Genomic DNA, 23837 nt, shown 5'->3' with positions numbered 1-23837 from the left:
ATTTGTTATGGCAACTCTGGGGGTTAAAATAGGCATCAAAAGGACTAACTTTTAAGTCAACTTTATTATGTAAAAATGTAAATAAAATTGATCTATTTTAACTCCAGTTTGATGAGTCTTAGACAAACACATGTTAATGGACCGCCGCAATCAAGAAATAGAATATTTTCATCACCTGCGAAGGTTTTCTCAGGCTTCTTCCCCGTCAGTCCTCACCCCTACGCCCCGGCCACACGAATCTGCTTTGTCACTCCTCTTCAGTTTTCACTTTTCTAGAGTTTTGTGTGAATGCAGTCATACAGTATGTAACCCTTTTATTTTGACTTCTTTCACTTAGCATAGTACGATATTTCACTTAACATACCATACCATCGCGTGTATTAGTAGTTCATTTCAAAGGGACTAATTTTTTTATTATGAAAAATAACTTATACACAAAAAAACAATAAATCTCAAAGTACACCCCAACAATTAGTTGTAGAACAGATTGCAGAGTTTGACATGGGTTACAATCCCACAATTTTAGGTTTTTATTTCTACCTGCTCTAAGACACTGGAGACTAAAAGAAATACCAATATAATGATTCAGCAACCATATTCATTTGTTAAAGCCTATCTTCTCTGTATAAATCCACATTCTCCTCTGATCTTTCTCCTGCTCTTTAGGGGTACTTGAGCTATGCCCATTATAACTTTTTCATGTTAGAAAGGGCTGTTGATAATATAGGATGGGGGATGGGACTAGCTGATGCTCTGGAGAGGCTGAGCTCTCTGCATTTCAGGACTGATCTGGGCCAGGGACCCATGTGGAGATTGTGGGTTTCGGGAAAGTTACCCTAGTGCATGAAACCTTTGTAGAATCTCAGATAGAGCCCTAGGTGTTCTTTAGGGTTGGCAGGAATTGTTTGGGTTGGGGTCAGGCAAACCATGGTAAGTAGCAATATCTAGCTGAAGCTTGCATAAGAATAGCCTCCAGAGAAGCCTCTCAATTCTATTTGAACTTTCTCAGCCACTGAAACCTTATTTGTTAAAATTCTTTTCCTCCTGTTGGTCAGGAAGGCATTGTTGATCCCACGGTGCCAGGGCCAGGCTCATCCAAGGGGACTAATTTTTAATGGCAGGATCTCAGGTACTGTAACCCCCAGGAGAGGAGAGCTTGCTTCTATTTAGGAGTAGAACTTCCCTGGGCTCCTCAGACTGTACTGACCCTGGTAAGGCTTCAAGGCTGGGGAGACACTGGGGGATATCCGGCTAAACTGGAATAGAAGGGGATTCCAAGCGCTGGAAGTGGTCAGAAGGGCAGAAGAGCTGCCAGTACGAAACTCAGAGGGGCAAGGGCAGGTTAGACACAGAACCATGCATCTCCTCTCCTCCTCTTCTAGCCTTGTTTTTCTTCTTTACAGAATATAAAAGATTGCCTCTTGGCCGTGACTTCCTCGCTGGAGAAGGCTATGAGAAGCTTTGAGCTCCTCCAAATACACTGGCTTGTACCAGTTTATAAACTAGTGTGTACCCACAAACATGCTGTCAGTAGCACAATTAACAATAAATTCAGAAAAGGAAAAAGAAAGAGATGGAAGAGGATTTGTCCATACTATGGGACCAAAAAAAAAAAAGATTTCACCTCCTAGAAAATATATTTTATGGATGCAATTACACTTCCTAAAGATAAAACTGTTATGTTCCCTGGAGAAGAGGTAGAGGAATCCCAACCATTCCTGACATACACATATGCGCTTTACAATTACACTTTATGAGATGTGGGAACTCCAAATTTTCAGGAGATCTGCGTTCAAGTCTCAACTCAGAACGACTGCTAATCCACTGAGGTCAGCACCTCTCTGCATTTCTGGTTCCACGTCTGCAAATCAGGGGCTGGGACCAGGTGCTCTCCTAAATTTCCTGGTGGCTCCGTAACCGGGTTGGTTTTGTAACTTGGCCCTGAAGAATGCAAGGGCTCATTGCTGTGAGAGGCATGTACCACCAGGGGGCGCTGCCTCCCAGGGGGAAGCCAAAGTCCTCTCCCCGGCTGTCTGCCCAACAGTGTTCACACGTGGATGGAACACTGCAGACCTGAGATCAAGGGAAGTACACGCCAGGTCACAGAGTCTGCAGCTGTCTGGACACCATAGGACCAACAAAATATGTGAAATATGTGTTTCTCAAAGGTGGGGCCACCAACTCGGCAATCTGGAGTGGGCTCTGCCTCTGTCACCCTGAGAAGCCAGGAAATGAAGACCGCTGACTTTACGGGAATAAGAGGGGGACACCCTGCAGGGCAGCGGCCATGTGGTGTGGCTAACTGCCAGTCCCTGCGGACCGGCTCACCGCAGCTAGGCAGACAGCTGCTCAAGGACCAACCTCACGTCTTTAACTGCGACCCCCTCGCCCAGGCCAGGGCAGACAGAGCCAAGGTTAAAGGGAAAAGACTCAAATGGTGGCTCTTGGCTATGCTTCCAAAGGAACGCAGCGGGAACAGAAATCCCAAAAGGAGCAGAACCATGTTGATAAAGGAAGTACTTTTCTCTTTCCCTCTCTTTTTTTTTAAGGGGGAGAAATATTAAAATATTGTCTGGCGCAGCTTATGAAAATTATGATACTGCTCTCGTTTGCTAGCTGCTGGAATGCAATATACCAGAAACAGAATGGCTTTTAAAAAGGGGAATTTAATAAGTTGCTAGTTTACAGTTCTAAGGCTGAGAAAATGTCTCAATTGAAGCAAGTCGGTAGAAATGTCCACTCTAAGGCATCCAGGGAAAGATAGCTTGGTTCAAGAAGGCCGATGAAGTTCAGGGTTTCTCTCTCAAGTGAGAAGGCACATGGTGAACAGGGTCAAGAGTTCCTCTCTCAGCTGGAAGGACACGTGGCGAGCACGGGCGTCATCTACTAGCTTTCTCTCCTGGCTTCCTGTTTACTGAATCTCCCTGGGAGGCGTTTTCCTTCTTCATCTTCAAAGGTTGCTGGCTGGTGGACTCTGCTTCGTGGTGCTGCAGCATTCTCTGCTCTCTCCGAATCTCTCATTCTCCAAAATGTTTCCTCTTTTATAGGACTCCAGAAACTAATCAAGACCCACCCGAATGGGTGGAGACATGTCAGTCACCTAATCCAGTTTAACAACCACTCTTGATTAAATCACATCTCCAGGGAGATGATCTGATTACAGTTTCAAACATACAATGTTGAATAGGGATTAGAAGAAGCGGCTGCATTTACAAAATGGGATTAGGATTAAAACATGGCTTTTCTAGGGTACATACATCATTTCAAACCAGTTTGTTGAAATGACATTGGTTTGTTGAAATGACATTGAGTGAATTAGCATCAGGTTTAGAAATAATCTCCAACTCCCAGAGCTCTTTCCTATTCCTTCTTTTCTTGTTCCTTTCTCACTTTTCAAAACTGCACCCCCAGGCACTTGTTCTCCCAGCTGCTTAAACTCTCAGATAAAGGCCTGAATTCTAAAGACAACCACTAAGACATTGCGGGGGTGGGCATTGAGGAACCCAGGGAGGATCTCCTAGCACTCGTCTCATCACCCCACAACTGTTTTCCTGTGGCAAGTCTGGTAGCCCAGGGCTTAATTTCTTTCTTCAGGAAATAAAGTTCTATTCATTGATAGGGTGCCCACCATGGTTTCAGCCCATTTTAGATACTATTAGGAAGACTAAGAAGTCAAAAATTCCAGCCTTGAAGGGGTTTTGCAATCTTTTGGGGGAGACAGGACACGTTCTCATGGATAATCAAATTACAATGTCAGACATAATGGGTGTAACACACTCAGCCCTACCTCCTTTCCTACTGTACACAAAATATACATGCTGGACCATATTTCCTGATCTTTGGCACATAAAATATCATGACTTAGGCAAATAAATGCCCAAGAGAATGATTCAGATAGCATAGGCCTGGGCATTTAAAGACAAGGCAACTGCGTCAGGGAGTGTTTCCCAGAGGAAGAAGATATCAAATAGACATTTCAAAGGGACAGTACAGTTATTTGGAGAGTCCTGCCTCATGAGGCTGGACTGCAGTGGAAGGCGTGCTAGCAGGTACAAGAGAGGGCATAGACCCCAAAAGAACAGCTGGCCAGGTCTCCACCAGTGGACAACGACAAACCCTGGGCACAGACTTGCTTTTTTCTCCATATTTTTTTAGTTGTAAAAACAGCAAATCTAAACATCAAAGCACTCACATAGTTAGATCCCACTAACATAATTTCTTCTCCATTTTTTAGCACCTTTTGGCTTTGTTCAAGTTTCTACAGATTTTTACAATTTGCAATAATAGGGAAGCTGACAAGGTGAATTCTGATTTTTCATTTTTCATCATACCTCAAGTATTTTTATATTTCCACATATGCTTCATAATTATAATTTTATTGGATGTTTAATATCTTATTGCATGACTATACTGCATTCAATTTAATCATTATCTTAATGTTTAATATGCATGATATTTCCAAGTTTTTCATTAGTAATAATGTTTTAATGCCTCCTGCATAAACTTCAATCTTTTACGTGACTTCTTCTTAAGAATAAATCCCCAGAGTGCCATTCCTGATCAAAGAATCCCTCTTCGTTCCTTCCCTTGCCCCTTAACCTGCATTTCCAGATCACTTTCCCAAAGTGTTGGCCCAGTGTATGTTGCTCCCAGCACTGGCGTTCAAGTCACCACAAACTTTCCCGCATTGGCTGGCTGTGTGTTTGTTTTCGGGGGTACTCTTTTAACAAATACACAACGTGGAGCCTTTAATAAATTTAAATGACTGGTTTATCCATTCTTATTAGTATGTATGACTGTTTGAGTTTCCTTGGCTGCTCAAGCAAATACCATGCAACGGGCTGGCTTGAGCCATGGGAATTTATTGGCTTATGGTTTTGAGACTAGGAGAAGTCCAAATCAAAGCACATTCAAGGTGATTCTTTCTGAAGACTGGCATTCTGGGGCTGCCTGCCCGTGGTCCTTGGTCCTGGGCATCTCTGTCACATGGTAATGCATATGGCGGCCTCTCCTTGCTCTGCCAGTTTCTGTTGACATTCAGCTTCTGGCCGCGCCCTCTGTGGCTTTCTCCCTTTTTGTCGGAATTTCATTCTGCTTATAAAGGTCTCCAGTAATAGGCTTATGACCTGTCCTGATTGATGTGATCCACACCTTACCTGAAGTTCCCTCATCGGAAGTGCCTAATCACGATGAGTTCACACTCAGAGGAATGGAGTAAGTTTAAGAGCATATTTTTCTGGGGTACAGAGCTCCAAAGCACCATAATGATCATTAACAATGCCAAATCAGACTACTTCCCCCTCAACCGTGAGGTGTGGGCTTCCCAATATTTTCAGTTTAATCTGAGCCACTTCTACAAATACTGAAGGCCTGCGATCTCTGCGTGGTACGCTTGGGCCTCCATGGTGGCTGTGTGGCTAGGATTTATGGTTTCCATGCACAAGGTGCTTTTCATCCTTCAAAAGAGATAAAACAAATATATAAACAACTGTAATAAAAACAGAAAGTGATAAACAGCTCAGGCATGAAACAAGGTAGGTGCTGTGAAGCCTAGAGGAACAGGCTGTCTATGCTGGGCTCTTCTATCCCCAGATGTTACGTGCCCCTGCCCCCCACTCCATTCAAGCCTGTGCGCCAGTGATACCTCACTGCTGACCCTCCGTGGCTCCAGATGGATAAGGCCCCCCATGCTTCCCTCACCATCTTTCCTCCTTACTCAGCTTTCATGTCCTTCATAGCATTGCTTTTTCAGTTGTCACCCTCTCCTCTTCTGGTATGTAAACTCCATGAGAGCAAAGACTGATTGGAACATCAGCTGGGGCTTCATTTGAGCCTTAGGTTATATTTACTGGTAATTCAGTGCTTGCTGCAATGTAAATCAGTCCAGGTTTATGAGAGTGATGTGGTAATACAGCTCAAGAGCTAAAAAAAAAAAAAAAAAGAAAGAATAGAATATTCCACACCCTTTGACTCAATCATCCAAAGCATGGGAATGCATCTTAAGGAAATGATTCCAATGACATCTGCGAGCAGGGGGCTGCCCTCGTCTCCCTGTGAGGGGCCTGTAGGTCTCTGAGGGACGGGCCCAAGTTTATGCAGGGAGTTGGCACCACGGCAGGTCCGGCCTCCTCAGAGCCTTGCAGCACTGCACGAGTCGATGCGATAACAGCTAACGTTTACTGTGCAGTGCCAGTGCCAGTGCCAGGGGCTGTTTTAAACCTTGTAAATGCACTCAGCCCACTCGCTCTTCTAACAGCATTTTGAGTGAGGAGCTTCTTACAGTAATTGAGGGAAAGGGAGTCCCATGTCCAAGTCTGTGGTGGAGCCAGGATTTGAACTCAGGTACCCTGACTCCAGGAGTGTGCTCTAAATCCATTTTATGGCACTGCCTTTGCAGCAGTACAGAATCTGGGGTGGGCGTGGGGAGTGAGGGAGAGCCTGACATATGGACTTACAGACATAAGGCATATGGTCATAATTTTATTTCATCTAGAACAGGGGTCTACTGTTTTCCTGACAGTCTCTCATGTCTTCAGCTCAACAAAAGTGCATCAATAAACTACTCTGTGTGAGTTTCAAATATTCATTTTCTCTTAGGAGTGGAGGCAGGGTGAGGCAGTTATTGACTCACTGAAGCTTCTGGTACCAGAATGGGGCACTTAGTACTTGCAGGAGGGGTCAGGTACCCTTTAGTTATCTGAGCTTGATCATTTGCCAGCTCTGTGACTTTGGGAAAATGACCTAACCTCTCTGAGCCTCAGCTTCCACATCTGTAAAAATTAGCAACAACCACATAGTAGCTGCTCAATAAACAAAACTTTCATAAGGATAATTTTCATAGTATAATTTATAATAGTAAAAAGTTGTGAACAACTTGATGTCCAACATGGTAGTTTTGGACACTGAGCGAGTCTAAAACCATTAAAAATTATATCAAAAAGTGCATACAAAATAATATTGTCATAAAGGCAGGATATAAAAACTGTATGTACAATTTGGCTTAAAAGTAATCCAGAAGGAAATATCCTAAAATGTTAGGTGCTTATTTATGGCTAATAGGAACACCTGGGTTACAAGTTTCTACATTTTACTTTTTCACATTTTCTGAAATGTTCCACAAGGGTTTGCTTTTCTTCATAATCAGACAAAACATTTTTTCAGAATTGGTCTCCTTTCCTTTTATACCTCATTGGTTAATACTTTAGCAGGAAGGGGCAAAGACTAGAAGTGGAGTGACCTGAGGGATGGGAGCGGAGAAAGGAGAGGAGACTGTTCCGTCCCTCTGGCATCTATTGAGCATGTACTATTTGCAGGCAATGTGCAGGGTGCGAACCAGGACAGGTCCACAGGGACTGTGACACCTGAGAGAGATCTCAAAGAAGGTGGCGTCTGCTGAGCAGAAAAAGGCAAGGGAACAGAAGGTACAAAGGCCCTGAGGTGTGAACCAGTGGGCATGGCTGTGGGCACAGTAAGTAGTTCAGTAGGTCCTATGGGGGGAGACAAGAGAATGTGCCTGGGAGAGGGGTGAGCTAGAAATGACCTTGGCAGGCCCCGTAAGTGTACGAAGGAACTCAGATTGCATCCTGAGGGCCCTGGAGCCATTGTGGGTATTTTTTTAAATAAAATTTTTAATCGAGATCGTTGTAGATTCACACACAGTTTTAAGAAATAATACAGAGCAATCTCTGCATTACACTCTGCTCAGTTTCCCCCAATGGTGACGTTTGCAAAGCCATAGTAGTTCAATATCATAACCAAGATATTGACATTGATACAACCCGTCGATCATATTCAGATTTCCCCAGTTTTGTACTCATTTGTGTGTGTGTGCTAAGTTCTGTACAATTTTATTTTCTGTGTAGGTTTGCATGCCTATGTAGTTGAGATACTGAAGAGTTCCCACACCAGCACGGTCTCTGTGCTGTCCTTTTATAACCACACCTCCCACCATCTCTTCCACTGCAAGGTTTTGACCAGGGAAATAATACGGAGACGGCTGCACCCATGGGGGAGTTGGTTTTTCTGTCACTCATGTGGAGGGAGGGTTCGACTTGGGTAAGATGAGGATTGGGGACAGCAGCTGCAAGGCCACTAAAATAGCCAGATGAGAGCGGCAAGGAGGTTTGAAGTAAGTTAGTGGCAATGGGGACATGAATGAGGTCAGGTGGAAATAACTAGAAAGTAGGGTCAAGAAGTAAGAAATAAAAGGAAGGCGGGAAAGAGGGAGGGAGGGAGCAAGACAGGGGCAATAATGGAAAGGAAAGGGCAATAAAAGAAAAAGAAAATCCAGTGCGTTTCAGGCTCAGCTGATTGATTCACAGTGGAGGGAGGAGAGGAGCCTGAGAAGACCTCATTTCTGCCTCGAGACTCAGAGTGGGGTGGGGCTGTAAGTGGGGGATGCCAAGTTTGGGGCTTGCTAGGTTAGTGGCGGCCTTGGGGAGATCCAGAGGCCCAAAGGAAAATGTCCTGGAGGCTGATGGATTTACAACTCTGGAGTATTGGAGACACTTAAGGGATGGCACTGAGATTTGAGGGGGTAGTATGAGAGGAGAAGCGAAGGGGACTGGGGAAGTTTCCCGAAGAATCAACACCCTTAAGGCAAAGGACAGTGTCTGACCAAGAGGAACTGACAGTCCCCTGGGGGTTCTGCCTGCACAGAGGCTCACACTCCTCTTCAAAAGCTCCTGGGCCTCAGGACAGTGGCCCACTACCAACTGGCCACTGGTTTCAGTACTGGCGGCATCCTGCCTGGCAAAACCTCAAAACCTTGCTCTTGCTTAATGAGCCCTGGGAATGTGCACAGACCTCCCCTCCTACCGCCCCCCAGTGTGAGCCCGGCCGGGGATGTCGGTCAGAGCCGGGAGTCCTGCAAAATGCACATCCCTTAGCTGGGTCCTGCTGAGCCTCCAAACTGCAGAGCTGGTTAATCCCAGGGTTGAGGGACCTTCGAGGTCTCCGAACCCAAAGCCTTCAGTTTACAAAGGAGAAAACTCATCTTTGAGAGGGGAGACGCTTGGCCATGGTCACAAGATGTGATTTGCTGAAAGTAAAAGGGCTGTTTTGTTCTCACGCTCAACATGTGTTTTCTTCCCTGAGGGAGAACGAGAAGATGAGACCCCAGGCGAGATGGATGAAAGTTTCTGAACTCTCATTCGGCAGTTTTTACTCTCATTCGCCTAGTAGACGCTAGGCCGTGCCAGGCTCTGGGTGCCGAGATGGATTAGGCACGGGTACTAAAACTGGTGAAGGACCTCAAAGCGCCAAGTTCAGTGCCGCGTGGAGGGGGGACCGAGGAATCACCCTGCGGAAAAGCCCTTTCCCCGGCTCTTCGGGCTCCGGAAACCCGGCGGTGAAGAGCCTGGGAAGGGCTGCCCTGGCCGCGCGCAGCCTCCCCGGTCAAGCCCCTCCGGTCCCGGGAGTGGCCGCTCTCGAATTACAACAAAAGGCGCTGGAGGCCGGGCCTGCTGCAGCGGCCGCCTTCGGGGAAAGGGGGTGGGTCCGGGGAGGGGTTTGCTGTCCCACTCCAGTTAAAAGTCCCGGGAAAAGTCTAAGCCCGCGGCTCTAGCTCTCGGCTTCCTAAAACTTTGAGCTCGCTTTCTCCAGGGGTCAGAGAATTCTGCTAGCCGCCGCTGCCCGGGAAAGGGGACTGGGCGCGCCGAAAGGGGCCACGGTGGACAGCCCGGACCCAGCCAAGCCTGTGCCGACCCCTGCGGCCAAGTAAGAGCGACCCCCTGCGCCTCCCCTCCCCACGCGCCTCCCGGGAAAGAGGGAGCTTCGGGGGCGGGGGCGGGGGTCCCCAAGCCCCATTCACCTCGGGACTGCCTCTCAGCCGAGACGCCACATCCAAGGGAAAACTTCTTGTTCGAGAGATGAGAGGAACGTGCCGGCTAACGGGTCTGTGTCCCGCGCCGGGCGGGTCCACCTAGCCCCACCTCCGCGGAGCCGGGCCAGGCGGGGCGGGGCGGCGGGCGCGCTCCCGGGGTACCCCGAGCGCCTCCGGGCAGGCGGGACTGAGCCGGCGGAGCCCCGACGTGCGCTTGGTGCCCTGGTGGTTGCAGCGCGGGGCCAGGGACACTGCGGGCTGTGACTGTGCTGGGAGTTCTGAGCTCACTGGGGACGGGGGCGGCCCTGGAGCTGCTTCCCAAACTGTGGCGTCAGGGAAGGGGAGGGCGCGGACTTTGGGGGTGCAGCGCCTGGGAGCGCTTTCTCCCCAGCCTTCCGGAGAGGCTTTGGTGGAGCGCGGGAGCGCCAGGAGTCCTGCGGGCTGAGGAGCGCTCTGCACGCCTGGCATTCACTCCCAGGTCGTCCTTGCCCCTCCGAGGACCAGGGGACCGCTGTCGCTTCCCTCCTTTTTGTTATCACAGACAGGCCCTGGAGTAGGAAAGAACCGGCACAAGTCAGCCCGCGGATGGTGGTTGCGCGACCGTCCCCGGGTACGGCTAATCTTAGCGTTGGGCCCTTAGTCTGGCAGCCCCCGGTGCCGGCAGGTTTTACGCAGGCGCTCTGGCCACTGCACCTCCCCCCTCCATCCCCACCCTCCGCACCGCCGCCACAATCTGGGAGACCTCCGGGTGCAGCTGCCTTCCGGAAGTGTCGCTGTACGGAATAAAAATGATTGAAAGAAACAAGCGGGAGTCTTTGCTCTCCATCACCCCCAACCCGCCGTGGCAAAGACCACCAAAAAATAAGGTGGGAAGGGTGGAACAGGGGTGGTGGGGAATACTGAACTACTCAACATGAAACTGGGAAACCTCCAGTCCTTATGAGAGGAGGATGTGCTCCAAAGTTTTAAAGATCAGACCAGTGGTGAAGCTGAAGCTCAGGGCCTCCAGATTAGTCACTGCAGGGACTGGAATGCAGAACTCTTATTCCAGGGCTCTCCCCTGCACCACACCTAGCATATCTGTCCTGGAATCCCAAAAGCCAGTTGTCATCCTTGGAATTATTTAGTTACTTATGGTGCAGTGAACAAAGTATTGTGTACTTAATGGTCAGGGGCTTAGAACAGAAGAAGAAGAGTTCATTTTCCTGGTCAGTTCCCAGACAAATGAATGGATGACTCACTGGACACTGCTTTGGTTAAGTAATTCCTCTCCTTCCTTTTCTCCTTCCTGGGCTCGAATATCTGTCCCAGGATGATCACCAACATGACAAAGTGTATGCACCCTATGCGTCCCTGGTGGCTCTCAGAGGCAGCCCTCCAAGGGGATTGGGTCTAAGTGTGTGTGTGTGTGTGTGTGTGCACTTTTGTGCAGCTGTTTGTATCCCTGTGACTTTGCGTTAAAAAAATGACTTGGTCTAAGGTCATTCAACCATTAAATGACAAAGCTGAATATGAATGTCATGTCTGAAGGCAAAGCATGCACTTAATATTACAGATTGGTTGACATTTTGATGTCGTTTGACATTTATGCTTCACAGGCATAAGAGATTCTGCAAAGATTTCTGCATTTATCTCCTTTCCAGCTGTGCTCCTTGACTGACCTCTCCTGGCCTCTTCCCAAGTCCTTGTCCTCTGACTGCTCGATGACCAGTATGGAAGGGCCTTGTGAAGGAAACATGTTTTCTGTGGTCTAAAGATGACCAATGAAAAGCTTCCTAATGTCCCAGAAAATTCTATTCTGTTTACTTAAACTTGTTTTTATCCTGAAAATTTCAAATATGCCCAAAAGTAGAGAGAAGGGTACAATGGCCCTCCATGAACCTCTCACCCAGGTTCAAAATTTATCAAGATTTATCAAGATTTTGCCACACTTGTGTCATTTATTCCTTCTTTCTTTCTTTCTTCTTTTTTTCATTGAAGTATTTTAAAGGAAATCTCAGCCATCATGCTATTTATCCCTCTATATTTCAGAGATTTCTAAAAATATTAAATAACCATCTTGCTAATATTATACCTCATAAAATTAACAATAATAGTTTGTTATTATATAACAGTCAGTCCATATTAGAAAATTTCCCATTTTTTTCCAGTTCTGTTGGTCTTTATCATTGCTTATGTTCATATTGTGTGTTATTCCCTTTAAACCACTTTTATATCCACCATGCCATTTGATTCTAACAACAACCCACTAAAAAGCATGGTGGGTGTTATTGACTTCAATTTGCCCAGAGGAAGCTGGCAAGCAGATAAGATATCCAGACTATACAGCTGGCCATTGGACCTTACCCCACCTCTTCACTCTAGGCTGTGGTGGTTCTGTATCTCTGTGCTGCTCATGGAATTTCAGTTTCCTTCTGAAGAGTTCACCAGGGCTCTGACTTCAGCCTGGGTTTATCACTTCCTATGCATCTGCTGTCAGAAGTCCTTGTGTAAATATTTACTTATTGGCCCTTTGGTGCTTGAGATAAATGGCGGTAACATTCGGAAGCCCGTGTTAGTCCTCTAACTTACTGAGTACCTGTAAGAAAGCAACTCCCCTCTCCAAGGCTCAGGGTTGCCCTCTCAGAGCCAGGGAGCATTATCCTTCTTCGCCATCTGGCTCATAGGGCTGAAAGTAGGATGAGTGAAATGATTGCAGCTGGAATTTCTTGAAGTAACAAAGGCCCAGAAAGAAATCTGGTTGAGAACAATCTCCTCTCTTTGAGCCCTGCCAGAGTGTGCTGGCAGCTGGCATCTTCAGGCTGGAGCTCCTAAATACCATGTGTGAGAAGAGGAGCAGAGGCATGGGCTTCTCCTGAAGTCCCTGGTTTATGGACAACTTTGTTTGTTCTGCCGTAGTCTGTTGAGAATATAGAATATTATAACTTTTTACTTTTAGCATTATAATCACTTTTGTTTTTTGCTTTGGAAATGGGGTAATGATGAAGAAATTTTTGTACCTTATTAATGAGACTCATGAGTAGGAATTCTCTTTTCCATGGCAGGCTAAGGAGTCTCTTATTACCCAACTTCTAGATTTTCTGCTATGTTTGTTGCTCTGAAATAGGTAATAGTAGACCTTCCAGAAAATGGCCAAGTAGGGACAGGGGAAAGGGTTAATCCAATCTCATTATTCAACTGTAGGAACTTGAAAGGGACAAGGCATTAACCTTAAGCCACCCTGTCTTCTGGCAGCCATAAGTTCTCTTCCTCTTTAGCTAATAGGCTACCTCCATTGGGAGTAGAATTTCTGGGTGATTCCATATCAACAGCTGCACTTGCAAAAGAGTTGTTGCTTCCTTCATATTATAGTTTGGGGGATCTTAGGATGTATAGTTCACCACTCCCAGGGGAAAATGGTTACCTGGATTTAGAAAAGGAGCTTGTAATTATTATTCATATGCCTTTGGAGAAAGGCATTGGCAGTTGGTCAACATGGCAATGTCACACTGACCCACATGAGCCCAGACCCTGGGTGGGCCTTGAAACCTCAGTTTACATAGCCCATGCCCACCCTGCCCCAGGTCCACAGAACCAGCCAGACTGATGGTTGTGGACCGGAAAGAAAAGAGCCAAACCCACGACCACAGTGATGCATCAACAGCAATATACTGTTCAGCTTCTAAGTCTTCAGAGACCTGTCACCCTAAGATTCAATTGATTCACTCCTGCTGTTGAACATGGAGAATGCTCAGCAGTGAAGGCAACCTGGTGAGTTGTGTTGACAGGTCTTCTCCCACCATCTGCATCCTAGAGAGCTTTAGACACCAGCTCTGGCATTTCAGCATCCTTTCAGCAAACCACTAATTTGAGGATGATAAGGCATGATGGTGGCAGTTTAGACGAGATTTCTGTCCAGAATTTTACAATTCATTCCCCACTTCCTTTGTGGGAAACAATGTGTCCAGGCAAGTTGTGTGTGGCAAAGAAATGTGTAGTACAGGGACTGACTCGGCAGATAATAGGGATATGATTAGGATCGCAGTGAGTAGGTTCTCCTTGTCCAAGGCTTTCTCATTCCTTCACCTGGAATACTTTTAGTATTATATTTAATTATATTATATGCAAATGAAGAAGTTTTCTTTTTAGTTTTTTCATTGTCAGAATACATGTTGGACAAGCAGACGTAACTGGCCCATGGATGTGTCCATGACAACAGTTTCCATATGTCCTCTTTGTCTTGTTGCCAACAAAATGCTGAGTGTTTCTGCAAAAAAATATGATTTATCTATGAAGTGTTCCCCTTTATGAGAAGATTACTGATGTTTATAATTTGGGAACAGCTTCATTTGCTCAGGCAGATACTTTATACTGTGTTTCGTCAGCTAGGACCCATGAACTTCCCCCTCACCCCCAGTCTCCCAGGCTTGTTCCAGGGCACTGTTGATGTACAAGGGTAAACATTAGGACATGACTCCAGAGTGCCTGTGTGACTGAAAGATCTAGGAAGAAAGATGTTTCCTAAAATTCCTTCTAAAACAAATGCAAATATAAAATTGAGTAAAGTACATTTTTACTGTAAATCTTTTTCTAATTGAAGAATAAAATACATATGTAAAATGGCACCAAACCTAAGTACACATTTGGATGAACTTTTACAACATAAAGATGCCTTTGGAAGGTTTATCATTCCAGATCAAGATTAGAATTTTACCAAAAGTGTACGAATTTTAAAGGTAAAACCTATTATTTCAAATACATTTTGTGTCCGCATCCGGCTGCTTTAACTACTCCTCAGTGATCTTTGGATTGGATACTCCCTTTCTCTGCCATTTGGGGGTTTGGCAGAGATGTTTGAAAAACACAGTTTATAATCTAGAAGGCCACAAGCTTAGTTGTGAGATTTAGGTAGCTCCTCTCTTTAAAATGTCCAGGGAAAACCTGCCTGGGATTTGCAGTTGCAGCTGTCTGAGGATATCAGTACTAGAGATCATTCTTCCAGGAAGCTCTGCTTCCTAGGGAGGGGACTTTTTGAATCTGTCTGGGTTCCTGATTTTCTGTCAATTTCCATGAGTCTGAAGAACTGAGTGAAAACCTCTGTGACTATGTCCCGCCTTCCTGCCCCTCTTTCTTTCCTTTCTCTTTCTCCTCCCACCTGGCCACCCATCTCTTCCTAACTGAAATGATTGATTAGCGACTTGCTATGTGCCAGACACCCTGCCACGCACCGTAGGAGACATGAAGATAAATAAGGCATGATATTTGACGTGTGTGTTTTAAAATAAATCTTCATCAAGCCTGATGTTCTGAGGCTTGGCAGCCAACCCACACGGTGCCCTCTCCGTGCCAACAGCAGCCTCAGGGCAGAGCCAAAGAATTTGTGGGATTTGGGCTTGTTGCAACGCAGATGGAGAGAGGAAGAAAATTCATCAGGTTATCTGTAATGGCAGTGACTAGGCTCTAGCATGCCCATAACCAAATCTTCGAGAATAATCCTTTAAAATAGTTTTAGGCTGTCTTTTTGAATTCTGGTGCTCTGACAGCACTCTGCTACACATGGTGTTTGGGGGCTATTTTAGTGATTAAGGGGAAAATTTTTATTTCAGACAATGATGACACTTGTGGGGTCTGTAACTATTTTCATTGGCACTTGCGATTTTCTTCAATTGCTATTCCCCAGGTGATTTTTCTTCCCTATAGCCCTCAAAGTAATGCTCAGATCTCACCCCACTCCCACCCCTCATTCAGACCATCCTCCTGTGTGGCTGAAAAGTCACAGCAGTCTCCTAACCGGCCTGCCTTCCCTTGATCTTAACCACATGAAACCATCCTCTATGCAGTAACCGGAGAGACCTTGCTAGAGCTGGAGTTGGCAAGGATTTTCTGTAAAGGGCCAGGTAGCAAATATTTTAGAGTTTGTGGGCCATCCAGTTTTTGCTGCAACTACTCAGTTTTGCCATTTTAGTATGGAAGCAGCCACAGACAGTACATTAATAAATGAGCATGGCTGTGTTCTAAGACTTTATTTACAAAAACAGGCAGTGGGCAGAATTTGGCCCATGGGCTAGTTTGCTGGGCCCTGCTCTGGAACACAAGTCTGCTCTCATCTCCTCCTTACCTTCCATTGGCTCCTTGTCCCTCAAAAGAAAACCTCACATTTCTTAGCATGACATACAAAGTTCCTCATGGGCCTCCGCTTCCTTTTCCATCCGTACCTCTCCCACTTCACACCACACTTACCCTTCCTGTACTTCCACTCCTCACACTGCATTTCTGAGCCACAAATGGTGTTTTGGTTTGCTAGGGCTGCCAGAATGCAATATACCAGAAGTACGTTGGCTTTTTCAAAGGGGACTTATTAGGCTACAAAGGTACAGTTCTAAGGCCATAAAATGTCCAAACTAAGGCATCAACAAGAGGATACCTTCGCTCAAGAAAGGGCAATGGCATCTGCAGTTCCTCTGACACTTGGGAAGGTACATGGCAACTTCTGCTGGCCCTTCTCTCTTGGGTTGCTTTCAAAATGACTCTCATCTCTGTGGGTCCTCCTAGCTTCTCCTGGGGTGTTTTCTCTCTGAGCTCTCTCTCTCTCCATGAGCTCTTTTAAAAGTCTCTAGTAAAGGATGAAGACCCACCTGGAATGGGTGGGGTCACATCTCCATGGAAACAACCTAATCAAAAGATCCCACCCAACAGTAAATCTGCCCCCACAAGACTGGATTAAAAGAACATGGCCTTTCTGGGGTACATAACAGTTTCAAACCAGCACACATGGTTTCCTGAAGGACCTGGGTTATTTCAGATGTGCTGTCCCTGCTGCCTGGAACAATGGTCTCCCACCTACTGAAGTCTGTGCATGTCCTCCAACCCAGTCTCCTTTCTGTTTCCCACCCAGAACCCTCATTTACCATCAAATGGTCTTGGCAACCTCGTTGAAATCATTTGACCTTAGATATATCGGTTTATTTCTGGACTCTCAATTATATTCGACTGCTCTGTATGTCTGTCTTTATGCCTGTCCTATACTGTCTTGTTTACGTTGCTGTACAGTAAGTTCTTCAATCAGAAAGTGTGAGTCCTCCTACGTGTTCTTCTCTTCCAGACTATTTGTTATTCTGAGTGCCTTGGCATTCCAGCTGAATTTTACAGTCCGCGTGTCAATTTCCACAAAGAAGTTACTTGGGATTCTGATAGGGATTGCATTGAAACTATATAGACCAATTTGGAAAGTATTTTCATTTTAACGATATTAAGTCTTCTGATCCTGAACATGGGATGTTTTTCTATATACTTTGATCTTCTTTAATTTTTTCCAACAGTGTTTTGCCGTTTTCAGAGTATAATTTTTTCACTTCTATTTTTCCTAAGTTTTATTCTTGTTGATGCTATTGTCGATAGAATTTTTTCTTGATTTCATTTTCAAAATGTTCATTACAGTGGTATAGAAATACAATCAATTCTTATATATTGATCTTGTATCCTGCCACCTTTCTAAGCTCATTTGTTATACATGTTTGGGTAGATTCTTAAACAAAGAGTATGTGTTTAAAATATGTGGTGGCTGAGACTAAGGAGCAGCAAGTACAAGCACACAGAAGTGTGAAAGCAGGTGGCTCCTGGGGACCACAAACAGGTCAGCGTGGCTAGAGCTTAGGGTAGCAGGTTGAAGCTGGTGATTTTTCTGCTAAAGAGAGTGGAAGCAACAGTGGCAGCCATGCCATGTCTAGAAATGTGGTAAGAATATTAGAATCACCCTTAGGAGCCCCAGAAGAAGCTTCTAATCAGCACTGATGACAAACAATGGCTCATCTCTAGAGATAGCTGAGCAATTCTGTCCCCTTCAGTAAAAGCAAGAACTTCTTGGTCCCTTTGTTATATCACTACATTTCGTGGATGCCATTATCTTGATGAATGATCCCTGTTGTTCCAGTACCAGCTGGCATTGCACACGCGAGGCTAGCTAGCTTTGGTGATGTGGCGGCTGCTGCCTGCTGCTATTGCTTACTGGGCTTCTGGAAGGGATCCACAGCTGCTTTGGGCAGCAGTATCCCAGAGCACCATCTCCTAATGGACTTTAGAATAGCACCCTTTGTTTTGCACCCTCATATAGCTAGACATTTCTGGTTAAGCCCAAGCTGTGGCTATAGTCTCTGAGCCAGCTGTCCCTTCTTTCATTGAGTCCTCATGGCTTGGTTTTCATATGAGGAGCACAGGCCTGAAGAATCGACTGTTGGCCCAAATTTCATGGCTTGGAATGTCTTCTTGGCCTGGCAGTGCCTGGAGACACAAAAGGGGTACAGTGCCCAGGATGGGTTGTGCTGTGATGAGACCTAACTGAGGCACAAGGGAAGCTTAGCAGGGAGGGGTTTTTCATCTAGGAACTGAGCTCAAGAGGTGCCTCCCTGGGCACTTTGGAAGAGCCAGCTCTTAGAAAAACTGAAATTTGTACAGCATCTCTAGCCCAGTCCCCTCTGCTTTCCACCCACTACCCTCATCTTACCCTCAAATGCCCAAGCCCCCCCGCCCCCCCCGCCCCAGGTCTGTGCCCTGGACCCACCCTCTGCACACACCCCTCAGGAATTTGCGTGCAGTAGGCTGCATCCGTAACTGCATTTCTGCCCCTGGAAACACTGGAGTTGTTTGCAGTGACTGAACTGCTCACCCAGTTTCCATACCATTCTGGGCCAAGCTTCTGTTCTCCTCCCGTGCCTGCCTTTTATGGACTTTAACATCTCCCTCACAGTGCAGCGGAGACTCAGACCAAGCTGGCTGCTGATTGTTCGCGCTGGGAAGCAGTAGTGTCACCCCTCCCTGGGATTTTTTCGAGGTTGCTCCTGATTTTATAATTATAAGAGTACTCACCCACTGTGCATTCGCTATGAGCTAGTGATTGTGCTGGGCATTTATACACTTATTTAAGGAACAGAGACCCTAAGAGATATAGATATCATTATTTCCATTTGCAGAAGCCAAATTTCAACCAGAGACTGGTCTCAGATACCAGCATCATGGTCCTCCCTTTATTATATACGACATGTGGTCAAACAACGCCTCATTTAAGGGGGAGGACTGGGTTGTTTGGACCAGTGGACATCCTCTCCTCACAGCTGTTTCCTCTGTTACTCTAATAGCATTGCCAGCAAGCAGCAACACTGATTTTGGACTTTCCCTGCCCCTTCTGGGCTACGTGATGCCAGGCTCAGGGGACTGTGGCCTTCACTCACCCAGTCTCAGCAGAGCCTTCTGCAGGGACCACATGTCTTTCCAGATCAAAAAGTCCTAGACTATTTCAGCAGGAGGGGGTCCTGAAGATGAACAGCTGCCCGCTGTCCTCCGGCTGCATAAATCCTAAAGCTTTCTCACCTTAGCAGAAGTTGCAGTCGGCGTTTGCCCAGCTTTGGTCCACAAAGAGGGTCCTGCTGCAGGGCAGGACATAAGGACGGATGCTAGCAGGGCTCTACGCCCTTTCTCTGTCCACTGGGCATGACCTCCTCGCTAGGACGCCCAGGCAGCTTGTCTTCTGCCCTCCCTCTGTGCCTGCTGAGAGTAAGAGTGTGGCCTGCCGTCCCTTGTTCCAGAACTCAGTGTCCCCACTGGTTACCCCAGAGCCTGCCTCTTATCTCACTCCCAAGTCTCCAGGCATGGGGGCGAAAGTGAGTTCTGATTCATGTATTTCCCTTTGTACTCTCCAGGCTGCTTTTTCCCTCAGTAACAGTACTCATGGATGCCCAGCCCCTCCCTCTTTTCCTTCTTGTCTTAATCCTTACCTTGCCCAATTTTCTCAAAGTTCTAGTCTGTGTATAGCATCTTTTCTAGTTTTCTGTGACAGTGCATACTTTTCTTTATTTTTATATTCCTTTGGAGATTTTTTTAATAGTCTTTTTTTTGGAGAAGTTGTAGGTTTACAGGAAAATAATGCAGAAAATACAGAGTTCCCATATACTGCCACCTTCCCCCAACATAGCTTTCTCTATTATTAATGCTTTGCATTAGTGTGGTAACTTTGTTACAAATAATGAAAAAAAAATATTATAATTATGCTATTAACTGTAGTCCATAGTTTATATTAGGGTTCTGTTTTTGTTTGCTAATATGGCTGGAATACAATATATCAGAAACAGATTGGCTTTTATAAAGGGGATATATTGAGTTACGAATTACAATTCTAAGGTCATGAAAATGTCCAAACTAAGGCATCAACAAGAGGATACCTTCAATCAATAAGGCCAGTTGCATCTGGGCTTTCTTTGTCATGTTACGTCTGCTATCCTTTTCTCCAGGCTTCTGGTTTCAGACGGCTCTCTCAGCTTCTGTTGTGTCCTGGGTGTGTGTCTTGGTTTCATCTCTCTGCTCTCTGTGTCAGCTCTGAGCTCATTCTATGTTTTCTGCCTTTTAGTCTCTTCATATGGGCTCTAGTAAAAGGATTGAGACCCCCCCTTGAATGGGTGGATCACTTCTCCATGGAAACAATTTCATCAAGAGTCCCACCCACAATTGGCTGGGTCACATCTCCATAGAAACAACCTAATCAAAAGGTCCCACCCAATAATAGGTCTGCCCCCACAAGATTTGAGTAAAAGAACATGGCTTTTCTGGGGTACATAACAGTTTCAAACCAGCGCAGGGTCCCTGCTTGTGTTATTCAGTTCTATGGTTATTTAAAAAAAAATGTATTCTAGCAACATAAAAAAAACCTTCAATTTCCCCTTTAACCATATTCAAATATATAATTCAGTGGTGTTAATTACATTTACAGTGTGCTATCACTGTCACCATTCATCACCTACTTTTTCCATCAACCCAAACAGAAATTCTACCAATTAAGCATTAACCTCCATTCTCTATCCCCACCCTTACCCCTGGTAACCAGTATTCTATCTTCTGACTGTGTGAATTTGCTTATTCTTTTTATTTTATATCAGTGAGATCATAAGATATTAGTCTTTTTATGCCTGACTTATTTCACTCAACATGTCGTCTTCAGTGTTCATCCATTTAGTTGCATGTATCTGTACTTCACTCCTCTTTCATGGCTGAATAATATTCCATTGCATGTTGTGCCAGTTTGAATCTGTTGTGTATCCCAGGAAAGCCAAGTTCTTTAATCCTCATTCAATAGTGTTGGGGGGACCTTTTAGATTGTTTCCATGGAGATGTGTCACTACCCATTCAAGGTGGTGTTGTTTGCTGGAGCCCTTTATGAGGGAACCATTTTAGAAAAAGCTTAGTGCTGACAGAGCCCACATAGCCAGAGGCTTCTGATGATATATAAGGGAAATGCCCCCCGGTGAAGCCTTATGAAATGAGAAGAGAAAGCTAGCGGATGTCCCCATCTGCTAGATGTGCCTTCTCAGCTGACAGAGGTATTCTGGAACCATCAGCCTTTCTTGAATCAAGGCATCTTTCCTTGGATGCCTTCGTTTGGACATTTTCATGGCCTTAGAACTATAAACTTACAACTTAATAAATTCCCCTTTTTAGAAGCCATTCCATTTCTGGTGCATTGCATTCCAGCAGCTTTTACAAACTAGAACATATGTACATGCAGCATTTTGTTTATCCATTTATCTGTTGTTGGACACTTAGGTTGCATCATCTTTTGGCAGTTGTGAATAATGCTGCTTTGAATATCAGTGTGAAAATAAATCCCTGCTTTTAGTTTTTTGGGATATATACCTAGAAGTGGAGTTGCTAGGTCGCATGGTAATTCTATATTTAACTTTCTGAAGAACCACCACACTTTTCCACCATTGTTGCACCATTCCACCTTCCCATCAATAATGAATCTAGCATTCCTATTTCTCCCCATCCTCTCCAATACTTGTTTCTTGCCTTTTTTGAGGGAATTTGAATGAAGGAAAAGTTAAGCCCTTGGTCTGAGCTTACCGCCTTGAATCAGAAGCTGCTTTATATAGTCGGATGCTGTCATTTCATTTCATCCTTGTTTCCTTCTTTCATTCATCCATCCATCCATCCATCCAATGTTGATTGAATGCCATCAAATGTGCCAGGCACATTTCTGAGCACTGGGGATACCAGTGGGGATACCAGTGATGAACAAAACTGACAAATTTCTTTCCTTTATGGGGCTTATATTCAAGATAAGAGAGACAATAAACAGCTTACCAAGCACATAATAATACAATGTTGGATGTGTCTCTTAACAAGCGCTATATATTTGGCTTTTGCTTTCTAAATCGATCTGAGAGTCTCTAGCAGGCACATTTTAAATGTATGAAAGTGTACAATTAGCCTCCCTAGGAAACAGACTGGTCAAAATGAAATTCCACCCAGAGCCGGAGGGGGACTGTGGGGGACCCTCGAACAGTCACAACAAATTATGCTGACAATGACCTCTTTCTGGAGGCTGAAAAAAATTCAGCTTTGTATGTTTACCTCCTTCCCGCCTGGCTGTGCCCTGAGCATTCCCACTCTGTGACCAGAAATAGATGGGGTTGTGGTGAAATACCTTGGCCAGGGGCCAAACAGGGCAGCCTTGGCCCAGCCTAGTTTCAAAGTCTCCATTCTTGTCTAATGAGGTTCAGAAGAGCCCTCTCCTCCCCTGCCCCACCCCCATTCTCTGCACACCCCCCGTTCACCCACGGCAACCATGGAACACAGGACCGTGTTCCGTGTAGGGCCAGAAGTGTCACTGGACCACAGCTGGGGCAGCCGCTTCAGGCCATGAATGCCAACCATTCATCCCTCCTGCTGGCGGAGCTGGAATGCTGGGCAGGGAGATGCAGACGGCCGAGGTGGCCCCCCACCCCGTTCCCTAACCCTGGGTCTGAAGCCCACATCTGGCAGAGAGGTCGAGTGAAGCATTCTGTCTGGGTGACAGAATGGAGAGGCGCTCCCCCCTCCACTGCTCACCAACACTGTGCGAGTGTCCTTGGGTGGACCTGGGAGGGGCTGGGGGATGGCGCTGTGCTTCCTGTGTGGGGCAGGCAGGACCTTTACTGGATGCTCCAGAGCACAAGATGTGGAATGCTTGCTGGGAGGAATGAGTCATGGCCCTGCCCCCCAGGGGCCTGGGAAGTACGAGGTCGGTCACGCAGAGCTGCCGCTGAGCCAGTCCTGCTTTAGGGGGGCCCTGTGGCTCAGCTGTTCTTGCTGAGGGGGGCGGTTATGAGGCACAGTTGAGGAACAGGCTGTATCCTAGCAGCTTGAAAGGCTAAAAGCACTAAGTACACATACAACGTGTTTTCCCCCTTATCTGTGTGTGACGTTGTGATTGATTAGGAATCAGCTGGTCTCACCCAGATTTGTTTGGACTGGGTGTCAGTGGTGAGAGGCCATGGTTTGTTGTTTCATTTAAGAATGGTTTGGGAAAGTCAATAGCCACTTGGTTTTTCAGAAAGTATTGTTAGGCAGGAGAGTTCTGCAACACGGAATGCTTTCTTCAGGTAGATGATGAAGATGATTGCTTTTGCAGGAAGGAAAACTTTTGAGTAGCCCCAAGGAAATCCTAATGCTAAGACAACTTTTTGGAGTAGGTCTTTCACCTTCCTTCCTAGACAGAGAGACACAGCTGTCTAGATAGTAGCCTAAGAAGAGGACACTGGAAATTCAAGTTTTACATTTTTTCCTTTTCTTCTTGGCACCCTGTTGGGTCAGTATTAAGTAAGGCTTCATAGAGGGTTTTCAAATATCCATCCATTATCAGAACAATGGCACTCCCGGAATCACAGAAATCAGGGTTTCTAGAATGTACTGAAATGTTCCTAGGGTGAGAGATGTTTCAGGGCTGAAGGTGTCCACCAACTGAATGTTTGTGGAAAAACTGAAGTAGCATAGTTCACGACCAATTGAGAAACTTGAGCAAGGTCAAGGTTTAGACTCTCTTTTCCTTCCTCCAATCCCATCCTTATCCCCACCTCCCAGCAAGACTTACAAGACCTGGTGGACTTAAGCCTGCTTAAAAGTCTTATTTACAGATACTGCAGAACTCCCTGGAGCCCACCTACCCATTAGACTCAGCACAATTTGGAGCACCTGTCAGTAAATACAGCACATTTGAAGATACCTTTTTATT

General features: G+C 45.8%; 1 protein-coding gene and 2 long non-coding RNA genes across 8 annotated transcripts in view; 1 reads left to right on the top strand and 2 right to left on the bottom strand.

Moving 5' to 3' along the window:
- Positions 1–3164: 3164 nt before the first annotated feature.
- LOC143677148 (uncharacterized) lies at positions 3165–9943 on the bottom strand. Its single transcript, XR_013172405.1, has 3 exons — positions 9812–9943; positions 5717–5922; positions 3165–5456 (listed from the first exon to the last, which is right to left on the bottom strand). It is a non-coding gene; the product is annotated as an uncharacterized LOC143677148 (long non-coding RNA).
- LOXL2 (lysyl oxidase like 2) overlaps positions 9533–23837 on the top strand; it is a 95045-nt gene continuing 80740 nt past the window's right edge. For 5 of the 6 annotated variants that reach the window (XM_077152793.1, XM_077152792.1, XM_077152790.1 and 2 more), the window contains exon 1: positions 9533–9717. The gene's annotated coding sequence lies outside the window, so the exon portion shown is untranslated. The remainder of the gene's footprint in view (positions 9718–23837) is intronic. The other variant, XM_077152795.1, reaches the window with a different exon arrangement.
- LOC143677150 (uncharacterized) lies at positions 10047–22375 on the bottom strand. Its single transcript, XR_013172407.1, has 3 exons — positions 22272–22375; positions 21689–21891; positions 10047–10371 (listed from the first exon to the last, which is right to left on the bottom strand). It is a non-coding gene; the product is annotated as an uncharacterized LOC143677150 (long non-coding RNA).

This window comes from Tamandua tetradactyla, chromosome 3 (assembly GCF_023851605.1).
Source record: "Tamandua tetradactyla isolate mTamTet1 chromosome 3, mTamTet1.pri, whole genome shotgun sequence".
Taxonomy (NCBI): domain Eukaryota; kingdom Metazoa; phylum Chordata; class Mammalia; order Pilosa; family Myrmecophagidae; genus Tamandua; species Tamandua tetradactyla.
This window is presented reverse-complemented; position numbering and strand designations above follow the sequence as displayed.